The sequence below is a fragment of the Castor canadensis genome, chromosome 9 (genome assembly GCF_047511655.1).
Source record: "Castor canadensis chromosome 9, mCasCan1.hap1v2, whole genome shotgun sequence".
Taxonomy (NCBI): Eukaryota; Metazoa; Chordata; class Mammalia; order Rodentia; family Castoridae; genus Castor; species Castor canadensis.
In genome coordinates, this window is record NC_133394.1 from 142022764 (window position 1) to 142035382 (window position 12619).

Genomic DNA, 12619 nt, shown 5'->3' on the forward strand with positions numbered 1-12619 from the left:
TTATTGAATGCTTACTTTATATACGGCACTGTTCGAGAAATTTAGCCTTATTCCATATAGACAGTTCCTTTTCTTAAAGGTATATAATCTGTAACAAAAGCCTGGTATTTTCCAGGCAAAACAAAAAAGTAATGTTCTTCTCTAAAGGCATTAATCAAATAACCTAGGGAACACGATGGCAGTTAACCACAGCTACTGGTACCTGAAGTAGATCTTGTGGTTGGTTCACAATTCTTCTTTCCCTCTCTTTAATCCTTTTTTTTCTTTATTCATTTGTTCATATGTATATACATTGTTTGGGCCATTTCTTCCCCCTTGCTTCCAGGCAGAACCTGTTCTGACCTTTTCTCCAATTTTGCTGAAGAGAAGACATAAGCATTAATAAGAAAAACGTAGCGTTTTTGCTAGTTGAGATAAGGATAGCTATACACAGAGATTCCTACCATTGCTTCCATGCACAAGTGTATTACAACAAGAATCGATTAATCTTTACCTGACCTCATCACTTCTTTCCGGTCACCTTCTCATATTGACCTCTGTCACTTTAAAATTTCTGTATTAGCTCCTCTGAAGTGGGGACATCAAACACTTTCAAGTTTTGGGTTTCCTACCTATCCCCATACCTCCCGTATGTGCTCTCCCCTTGTCATGTGATCCAAGTCCAACAACATTACTGCATTTGCCCTAGATCTAAAGTCCACATATGAGGGAGAACATACGATTTTTGGTCTTCTGAGCCTGGCTGACCTCACTCAGAATGATGTTCTCCAGTTCCATCCATTTACCTGCAAATGATAAGATTTCGTTCTTCTTCATGGCTGAGTAAAACTCCATTGTGTATAAATACCACATTGCCAGAATTTATTGTGGGAAGAATACACACTGCATTTCCACGAACTTGGGTTTGACTGTGTGACTTGACTGGAGAAGCAAAATGTTAGCAAAGAGACTTTATGGATAATTAATGCTGTCTTGCTTGTCCTCATGCCCTTCTGTGACCTTCATGATGAGAATCCTAAGTAGCCACAGATCCCAGAGTGAGACGTGGAACATGCATACACCTGACCTGGAGCCAAGCCTACCTGAACTGGTAAAAACAGACCCAGAGAAACACAGAGAGACTGGCTATTGTCCTAAGCTGCAGAAGTCTTGGAGTTAAGTATTATGCAGCAGAACTGCAGCAGTAGATGAGTAAAAGAGCCCCAGCACAAAGCCATTCGTGTTCTGGTTCCCCAGCTCAGCTTAAGGGTAGATTGCTAATTAATAAGCCCAGTGCTATAGTTTGAATCTTGAATGCCTCCCAAAAGTCCATATGCTAAAGGATTGATTCCCAGGGTGCTGTTGGAGGTAGTGGAACCTTTAAAAAGCTGAAGCCTAAAGGGAGATCTTCGGATCACTGAGGGCATTCCCTTAAAAGGGATTGTGAGACCTGGCCCCCTCTTCAGTTTTATGCATTCTGACAATGAGGGAGACATTTTGTTGTACCATGGACTTCCACAATGATGCGTTGCCTTGCCACAGGCCCAAAGTAAAGGACCAATTGATCAGGGACTGCAGCCTCCAGAACCCTGAGCCAAAGTAAACCTTTTCTCTTTACCAGTTGATTATCTCAAGTACTTGTTACAGTGGCTGAAAGTCATCACTGTATGAAACAATGTTTTCAACCTGTTCTTGTAATTCCTCATTATTAAATGAAAAGGTATAATCAGGATCACCAGTTATTTAAGGAAACTGTAAATATGAGTAGGAGAGATACGACAAAATAGAAGAAAATAGGATCCCAGAGGGAACAATTCAGGAAGGAAAAGTTAACTTAAAAAAAAAAAGTTATTGATTGTCTTCAGACATATTGGAAAGGAAAATGTGACATAAAGCAAGAATGCGGTGCTATAAAAAGGACAACCGGTAGCCCACTGCTGTAATCCTAGCTACTCAGGAGGATCATGGTTCAAAGCCAGTCCAGGCAAAGAGTTCACGAGACCCTATCTCAAAAACACCCAACACAAAAAAGGGTTGAAGGAGTGGCTTATGTGGTAGAGCACCTGCCTAACAAATGTGAAGCAAGAGTTCAAATCCCAGTACTGTGAAAAAAGAAAAAGAATAATCATTATATTAAAATATACATATGAACATTAAAAACATGTCTGTTGAAGTAAAAAATTAATCATAATCAATAGAATACTTTGGAATGTAAAGGATTCGTCCACAATGTAGAAAAAAAACAACTATTAAAAATAAGAGAGAAATAAAAGACTCAAAATGGATCCTGACTAATAGAAGTATAAGAAAGGGAGAAAAGGGAAATGGGAGGGACAAAATTAAAAAGTAAATAAATAAATAAATTTCTCAAAGCAGAAATATATGAGTCTTCAGATTAAAAGAACCTTGGAAATATCCAGCATAAGGAATGAGAAAATGATTTATCTATTTATCATTATAAAATTTCCACACAATAAAGATAAAGAAACTTTAAAAGCTCCCAGAGATTACTTAAATGCTCTTGCAAGGGAATAAAGGTAAAAATGTCATGAAACTTTTCATCAACAATTCAGGGTGATAGCAGACATTGACATGGTGTTCTTCAAAGTTCTAAAAGATATTAAGTGTGAAGATAGAATAGAAACATTTAATAAATGAAGACTAAGAAAATCTGCTTCTCAAGACACTCCTTTTCAGGAAATTTCTGGAGGATATAATCCTGACACATGAAGGAGTAAACCAAGAAAGGGAGGGAGTAGCATCAGCAATTTATGGTTCCAACAAAGGATATCAAGGACAGGAAGTGCTCCTGTGATTCCCTATGTCATCTGCCTAAATGCAGACAAAGAAGGCTGCCAGAGGAGGCATTGGGGGAAATAGGAAACTCATGAGATTTGCAAGTATCCTTGAAAATAATTTAAAGATTCTGGTAGAATCCACAATACAAGAGGACAAAAAGGCAATTGGAAATCTTAAGAAAATAAAAAATGAACTACGTAGCTATTCAGTGAACATACTCATAACATGTAGACAACTTTTATTGATTATCAGTTTTAGGGTCAACCTATAGATAAAGAGTAGGATATTTAAACATGGTTATAGAATAGGTGATAATTTTTATCAAACTTGATGTGAAGGTACAGATGAAAGGGGAAAATAAGAGGATAAGAAAGAGCAAGTGGAAAGAAAGGGAGGGGTGATAAATAACCTTCCTCTTGATAAACAGAGAATAAAAAATTTGCAGTTGATCAAGCAAGCCATAAAAGTATATTATATACTTGTACAGGCTTAATCATTGTATTAGTTTGCTAGGGCTACTATAACAAATATCACAGACTGAACGGCTTAAACAACAGAAATCTACTTTCTCACAGTTTTGAAGTCTAGAAGCCCAAGAACAAGGTGTTGCAGAGTTGGCCTTTATACTGAGGTCTCTGTCTTGGGCTTGCAGAAGAGCTCTTTCACTGTGTCCCCACATGGTCTCTTCTCTATGAGATCACATTCTTGTTTTTTTGTGTGTCAAAATTTCTTCTTTTTACAAGGATCCAAGTCATATTGCATTAGGGCCCATTCAATGACCTCATTTTAATTTATCATTTTAAAGGCCCTATCTCTAAATACAGTCATATTCTAAGTTAGTGGAGGTTAGGGCTTCAACATATTAATTGGGAGGGGGCTGCATTTTAGCCCATAGCAATCACAAATGTATTGTTAAATGCACAGAAATAATAATAAAGCCATATTGAAAGGGAAGAGGAGGGGAAATTTTTGCTTGCCTCCATTCTCCTCTAATTCATCCTACAACACATCTAGAGTATTTGTCTCAAATAAAAATATGGGCATGCCACTCTCCTACTGATAACTGAAATATTTCCATGATCCTCTTATCCCTTGCATGCTTTTACTTAACCTGGGAGATACAATCTGTTGTCTGTTCCTTGCTGTATTAGTCAACTTTGAGTTAGTGCAATAAAATACATGAGATAATCAACTTGATAAGGAAAAGGCTTATTTTGGCTCATAGTTTCAGAGATTTCAGTCCTTGGTTGTTGGACCCATTGTTTTGGGCATGTGGCAGCACAGTTCATCATGGGGGAACATTTATTCATTTTGTGGTAGTATAGAAGCAAAGATAGAGGAAAGTGGCTGGGGTCACCTTAAACTACACATCCAGTGACTTAACCTCCTCGCATTAGGCCCAACTCTTAGAGGTTCTAACAACCTTTAAGTTGATGAACAAGCTTAAATGCATGGAGCTTTGGTACATTTATCCACCCATAGCACTTACCTATTTTTCCAGTCTCTTCTCTGATCACTCCACTATTTCACTTTCTGTCTTCTCCAAAGTAACTGTTTGAGATTTTCCTCTTTCCTCATGCAGTATCTGTTTTAGTTTTAGGTTATACAGCCAAAATGCTCTTTCCTGTTTTAAACTCCAACACCCACTCCCCTACCTAATTGCCTTAATTCTGTTTACTCCCTTCTCATATTTTAGTCCAAGATTAATGACTTCAGACTAGTTCATTAAGGACTTGGTTTCCTTATCTCCTTTGATGATCTTTGTTCTTAGTGTTGATTTTGTTCTCAAATCTTGCAAGATGTTTGTAGCACACTTAATGGAAAAGAACAAGGGTCTCTTTCCAAATCACATTGTATTTATTGGGCCCTGACTAGGTCATGTGCCTTTTCTTGAATCAATCAGTATGACCAGAGAAATGCAATGTTCTGGTTGACCAGACCTGAGCCACCCATTCATGTCTACAATTGAGATGGAGACAATTCCATGGGAAGCAGATAAATTGAGAATAGGAGAAGGGATGGTCTTTAGAGAAAAGTCAAGGAGGGTCTTCAAATACTGTGCAATCATACTATGAACAGGAACCATAATCAGAGAGAAAATCCTGTGTCTTATCCCTGAGGGTCCAGCTCTTTGCTGTGTAAGCTGACTTTTCATCACTATGACAAATACCTGAAACAACTAAAAGGGAGAAAAGACTTGTTTTGCCTCACAGTTTCAGAGGTTTTAGTCTGTGGGCAGCTGACTACAGCTCTGGGCCTGAGGTGAGGTAAAGTATCATGGCAGCAAAAATGGGTGGCAGAGGAAGCTGCTCACCTCATGGCAGCCAGGATTCAGAGAGAGAAAGAGAGAGCATGTATGTGCTAGAGTGGTTTCTTCCTTTGTCTACTTTTGTTCCCTCCAGGCCCCCAACCTATTGGATGGTGCCACCCACATTCAGTGCAGGTCTCCCCACACAGATGTGACACACATGCCAATCATCTCTGGAATCGCCCTGATGGACACACTCAGAAGTATGCTTTACTAATCTTAATCCAATCAAGTTGATGTCATGATTAACCATCTCACCAGGAGCTGGTGGCTCACACCTGTAATCATAGCTACTCAGTAGGCAGAGATCAGGAGTATCTCAGTTAGAAGTCAACCAGGTCAAATAGTTTGAGAGAACCTATCTTGAAAAAAACCATCACAAAAAAAGGAGGGGCTAGTGGAGTGGCTCAAGGTATAGGCCCTGAGTTCAAACCCCAGTACTGCAAAAAAAAAAAAAAAAAAAGATTAAGCATCTCACTAGTGTAGCACTTGACCCAAACATGCTCCAAGTCACCGATTATTGTCAGTTCTTCCCATTACAGTCATTATGATCCATCATATTGGCATAGCACTTGACCAATTCGGTGCCAAAAATATTTGCTGAATTTTTATGTGTGAGATGTTGCTTTCTCACTAAAAATATATTTTATGATATATATCTTAAATATTGACCTTGAAATGAAATCTCCCAGTTTTTACAAATGCAATTTGTTTAAGTTATGTCTTTGAAAATCAAAAGGGGTTTTATACTTGTATATAAGTTTTAATCATACTACATTTGCAAAATAAAATCCTGTCACATTTTAATACACACTGGAGTTTTGTTTGAACTGAGAAAATTGTGAAAAATCCATCTCAAGGTACTTGACATTATGAAGCACTTTTTATTTTAGTTTTTAAATCTTTCTTAAGGAGTACTTGGAAACTAACCCTTGAAATGAAAATGCTGCTTCAGCAGTAAATTTTACTTAATTTACAAAGTGCCAAAATGAACTCTTCTTCAATCTAGGCACATGTGAGGATTTATTCTCAGAAGTGAATGCATACAAACCAGAGTTCTTTGAGAATAACGGTGTGCTAGAAGGTATTCTATCTGAGCATCTGAGATTCCCACAACGGCGTGATGCAACTATTTCATTAGCTGAGTGCTTGATTCTTCTCCCTCTCCCTCTTCTCTGCAGAATCTGTCTGGGCAGCTATTTAATGCTGCCAAGCCAAATTCTGTCTTCACTTATTCTTGCCAAGTAGTTCCATAATTGTCATCAAGATGTGATCATCTGTTTCGTATTGCTTTAACTCATGCTGAATGAAAGCAGCAGTGTGATTTGCCATTTTATTTCAGCTCTTATTCTTGAAAAGTAGAAAATATGTGAATACTTCTTCCTATTCTCTTTCCCAAATTGTAAGACTGTGAATAAATTAGCACCATCCTATTTGATTGGAGGAAGATGAGTAGAATGGAAAGAGGTTTCTAAGAGAGTAAATTGATTGAAGGAGAAAAGGAAGATTCTGGTTAGTTGTATATAAAAGCTTTCACAGTCCAGAACTTTTCACTGTGACTATAAAAGGTGGCTAATCCAAATTGAGATAGGCTGTGAGTATAAAATAAACCTGGAATTTCAAGGACCACAAAAAAAAGAACACAAACTATCTCATGAATAACTTTTATATTGACTATTTATTGAAACAGTAATGTTTTAAATACATAGGATTAAGTAAAATATATTCTTTTTTTTTGTGGTATTAGGGTATGAATTCAGGCCTAAACCTTGAGCCACTTCCCCAGCTCTTTTTTGTAATTTTTTTTTATTATTATTATTGTTGTGCTGGGAGGGGGTACTTTGGAGTATTTACAAAGGTTTTTACAATGTATCAAATATACCATACTTGAATTCACCCCCTCTGCTGCGCTCCTTCATCCCCCTCCCCCCATTCCCAGAACAGTTTCAACAGGTGTTATTTTTTTTTACTTACATGTGTATACATTATTTGCCCCACCTCCCTCATCACCCCAGTGCCAAACTCCTTCTCCTGCCCCTCCCCCTCCCCAGAACTTGTTCCACCCTCCTGTTCCATTTTGTAGAAGAAAAAAACATAAAAGATGAGAAAAACACGGCATTTTTGCTAGTTTGAGCTAAAAATGGCTATATAGAGAGATTCCTTGTGTTGGTTCCATGAATATCTGTATTACATCCCAAACTGGTTCATCTCTAACAGACCTCCTCACTACCCGCTAGCCTCTACCAGTTTAAGATTACTATATTCGTTTCTCTACAGTGAGCACATCAACCACATTCAAGATTTAGGTTTCCTTTCCTTTCCCTATTCCTCCAGTGCACGTTCTCCCCATGTCTAATAATATTTGAATTTTACTTTAATTTCATCTGACGTATTTTTAACTTCCAGAAGCTCTTCCTTAATTTCTCATTGTTCCCTGTTTGTAGAGCATCTTCTTTCAAAGTAATTCTTGTTTTACTGGTGCAATATCTTCTCTTATGTCTGTGAGGATGTTAATTATAACTGGTTAGAAGTTTTTTTTCTATCTCTTGCAATGACTGTTTTTCTCTGAATCCCTTTTATTTGTGTGTTTTGGTCCCTCTTACTCTCTATGTCTTTCAAGTTGGATGGTTTCCACAAATGTCACTATGTTTGTACAAATGAAGCCCTTAAATATTTATGGGAATCTATGTGTAAGTGAGTGAATTCTGGTAACTGGTTGGCTTTACTGAAGTGTAACCAAGCAGAAGGGCAGCTTTTCATCAGGAGACATACAAATGTCAATATCTGTAAGTCCTCTTTTCTCTGAGGCTTTTGAGTTTTGCTGTAGCTGTGTCTCCAGTTGCCTGCTGAAAGTTATGAATATAGTATAGGTGTCCCAAGAACAAGGGGGGAGAGTTCAATAAACTTTTACTTACTAATCTATATTTAATCTACATTAACCTCACCCTCTATTAGACTTGAAATCATCAAATTCATAAAATTTCTGTCCAATTTTTCTTTTTTGCAGAATAAATTCCTTTCAGAGCTTGGAACAAAAATGTCTGGCTGATTAGAGGAGAAAAAAGTTGGAGGAGGAGGTGGTTCTTACAGCTCCTCATACAATCCTTCAATCACTCAACAGGCTTGCAGTCCCTCTTCTCACTTTCACCTTCCGCTTTGCAATTGTTCTATTTTCTGGGAACACTGGTGAAACAGAGATGGGTAGACTAACAACATTTAAAATAGTTACAGTTTTATATTTAGATTTCTTTTTCTTTCAAGTTTCATGTCTAGATCTTAATAAGTAGTGTATAAGAACGAATTCAGGTGGATTTGCCTATTAAAATTGAAAGTCGATAATAGGATAACATCAGATTGTTCTTTACCTTCAACTGTTGTTCAGGTGACTATTAGTTATAATTTAATCTTATTCTAATTTAAAATTATTATATTTAGACCTATTATATAATTTTGACTAAGTTAAAATGTATTATAGCTTTATCAACTTCGCATTTTCATTCACTTCTCTTCCGTATAAGGGTAAATCATGATATAATTGAACTGCTTTCATTCTTTCCTGTTTTTATTTCACATCTATTCTCTAGGTGAATATTAAAATGGGCCTTTATCAGATCTTACAGTTTAAAAACACTTTTCTTATGTTAATATATTAAAATAAACTTCTTCCATTCAATGGATTTTATTTCAAAGTTTTTTATTATTTGACCTCCTTATAATGAAACATTGGTAATTTGTATTACTTTATATCAGAACAAATTATTTTCATTATGTTAAAACTGAAGGCCATAATGCTATTGTCAACAGCATGAAAAACAACTGACAAAAATCATATATTGTTCACATTTCTGCTTCTTAAAGGCATTTTAACAAGTAAAGTTGTTTTTTTTTCATTTAAGACCTTATGATTTAGTTTGTATCAGGACTTTCAACAAGCAAAAAAGACCAAATGTTGTTAATTTCTTAGCTTAAAATATAATCCTCCTCTTTCTGCCACTTTTGACATGAGGGATGGAAAATCAGTTTGGGTTTAGGAGGAGCTCCTAAGAATGATAGTGGGGTGGGAGTGGTAGAAGTTCTAAAGCTTCTATGCTTCTGTTTTAAGAATTATAATTTTGTTATTCTCCCTTTTCAATTAAACAGAAGTTTCTTTGATATCAACTAAGTGTATAATGCAGGCATATGAAGATGGTGAACTCCTAGGCTGTGATTTCATAATCTACAAGGTTGTAGAAAAGAGTAATATGCCCACATTTAATATATTGAAAAATATGAGATGCCCATGAAAAAGCATTAAAAAAGTAGTAATCATCATTTAGTTGTAAAGTACTGAACATGTATCATGGAAGTAGGACATTGTGGAGTGTCAAATGTGGGGGCAGCAAGAACCCCATTTTGGCCAAATTACAGATTAAATACTGGCTGATAAGTTACTTTTGCATAACTGTGACCAAAAATACCTGAGTGAACAGCTTAAAGGAGGAAAGATTGGTTTTGGCTCATAGTTTCACCAGGGTTCAGTTCATGTTTTCTTGGCCCCATGTGCTTGGGCAGAACATTGTGATTGTGGGAGCCTGTGGCAGAGGAGAGTCTTCACCTCATGGCAGACAGGAAAAGAGGAAACAGGAAGGAGTCAGGTCAAAAACAGTCCTCCCAGTGACCTACTTCCTCCAACCAGACCCTACCTCTCAAAAGTCTATTCAAATGTTAAATCCGTTAACATTTGATTTAAATACATTAAACCACATGATCTAATCATCTTTGGAAATTCCCTCACAGACACACCCAGGGGTGTGCTTTTTTTGAATGCCTTTCTCTTTTTAAAATTAGCATAGAGTAGATATACAGGGGAATACATTGTGATATTAATATAGGTACTTACAATATATCTTAGTTAGATTTACCCCCCTCCATCAGTCTCCCTCTTCCCCCCTCCCACCTTTTTTAGAACAATTTCAACAGGTTTCATTCTTCTATTTTCATACATGAATACAAAAATACATCCACCATATTCACCCAGAGGTGTACTTTTTTAATCTCTTAATCAAATCAAGTTGACAATCAAGATTGATCATCACACTGTAGGACCACAATTTTGTATATATCTTCCCCTAAAGATAATGATATCATCAGTAGACTTTTCCAAAAAAATCAGATAAAGTTCAAGTTTCTCAATTTCTGATTCCTTTCTAGGCAGCTTTATCATCTTCTTTTCTGTTCTCTAAAGAAAACTAGCAGTTGAATTTGGAAGAACAGAGATTCAAATTCTAATTCAACACTAACCTACCTGGGTGATGTTAGGCAAGTTATTTCACTTCTCTCAGCCAATTTATATTTCTTTTTGTCTGGTATAGGGATAATCATATTAAAATATTGATTTAATAATGTATATAAGTATGGAATAACCGATATGGCTTATAATAAAAAGAGTCAAGATTAGGAATCAGGAAATTGAACTCTAGTTCAATTATAAGTTCTATGCCACTTAAAAGTTGCATGACCTACATAAATTGCTTATTTTCTCTGGGTCCCAATTTTCCTATCTGCAAAACTAGGGGATTTACCTAGATGATCTGTATTTCTTGTAAAGTGTAATAGTCTTGGTGCCACGGATGACATTTTTATTTGACTTTGATACTGAATCATGCAATTGGATTAAATTGTATCAAATTGCCATCAATGAGCCTCTAATACATTGAGATTTTATTAAAAGGCTGAAAATGAAAGTGATAATAATGCATTAGGCTATGGGAGTGATTTCAAATGCACATAAGAAGAGTAATGATAGAGCAGGTCCTATTATCATGCCTGGATTCAAGAGAAAGAAGATAGTAACTTGTATTAAATTCAGTGTCAAGCTCAAAGGGTATGACCTTATTTTAAAAATTAGAAAACATGCTTACCCCAAATCTCAGAATTGGTTATCTTGACAGTTTAGAGCTAAGTCATCCTAGTACATTAAAAACTGTGTCCAACTATGTGAAATTTATTATGCAGATTGCAATAGGACATAGCAGTAATGCATTTTAGTGTTCAATGATTGAACAAAACAAAGAGCCCTCAAAGCTCTCTAATACATCTTTCCTTCAAAGTTGGGCATGGGTATATAATTTGCTTCAGACATTGAATGTGCCATTTCTGTCAGAAGTCTTTAAATGCTACAGTGTGATTCTGCACCATCTTTCTCTTGTCCTGGTGACTGGGAAGCTTCCTGATGATGGAACTCCACGAGCTCTGGTTCATGAATGGACATAAACAGTTCTCCCCACCTCCAGTTCTCTCCTGACCTACAAATGACAGATAGATATTATAGTAAAAATAAAACTGATATCTTGAGTTTTTGTTACTGGGGCATAGCTTAGGCCATTCTGACTAATGTAGAAATTGGTATCGAGAGGTAGAGTTAAATATATGTACTTGTAACTTACTCCGTGAGTGGTAGCAAGGGAACTTGTTAGAAGCTGAAAAGTTGGCAATCCTGCTAGCTGTGGTAAAATATTTGCTAAATAGTTGATTTATTTCTCCTACCCTTCTTTCTAAATAGGAATATTTACCACATGCTATGGTTTGATGGTTTGAATATGTGTAAACTCCAACCCCCCCCATGTGTGTTGGAAACTTAATCCACAATGTAACAGTGGTGGGAGGTGGCACCTAACAAGAGGCTATGAGGGTGGAGCGAATGGATTATGTTGTTATCTATGGAGTGAGTTTGTTATAAAGGGAGAATTCGGTCATCTTTTAATCTCTTGCCCTCTCTTTGTCCTTCCACATGGTATAATACAGCAAGAAGACTCTAGTTACATGCCAATGCCATTATAGTTGGATTTTCCAATCTCTAGGATGTGAGAAATAAAATTTTATTTTTTGTAAGTTATACATTGTGGTATTCTGTTATAGCAGCACAAGATTAATAAAGATGCCATAGATATTTTGTCCCAGTCCCCCCACTATATGGGGTGTGTGTGTGTGTGTGTTGGTGTGTGTGTGTAGAATAAGATATCATTTTATTTCTCTGTAACAAGAGAAGTTTTACCCAGTTTTAATATTGAGGTTAGCAAGGACCACCCAGAGATAGACTTTGAGATGAATACCTTACTGAATACAATTTTTGGATTGTCTCATCTGTAATATGAGTGAATGTATCTTGAAAAGAGAGTGAACTGTAAATTGGTGACACAAGGCTGACTTACAATAATCCTTGGTTTTATTCATCAGTGAATTCTGTCTACCTTTCTTCTGGGTAAGATGACAGTTGACCTGTTCTCTTGTAGACATACCTTCATGATTTTTTTTGTCAATGAAATATGTGGAGAATTGACTCCAGTCAACTTTAGATAGAACCAGCTTTCTAATCCTCACCTCCCTTTTTGCCTAGCAAACAAGGGGGAAGAGTTCCAACCATTTGAGTCTAAGCATGTAGTTGTTAAGTGAAATCCCCCTGGAATGAAGCCTCTTCACCATTAGTCATTAACATGTGCATAAACAGAAAAAATTGTTTTAACTAAGATTTTTGGATCCTTTGCTGCTGTCCAT

At 36.5% G+C, this 12619-nt stretch overlaps 1 pseudogene; it reads right to left on the reverse strand.

Annotated features, from left to right (window-relative positions):
• LOC109690631 (protein BCAP pseudogene) overlaps positions 1–12619 on the reverse strand; it is a 38993-nt pseudogene that overhangs the window by 25360 nt on the left and 1014 nt on the right.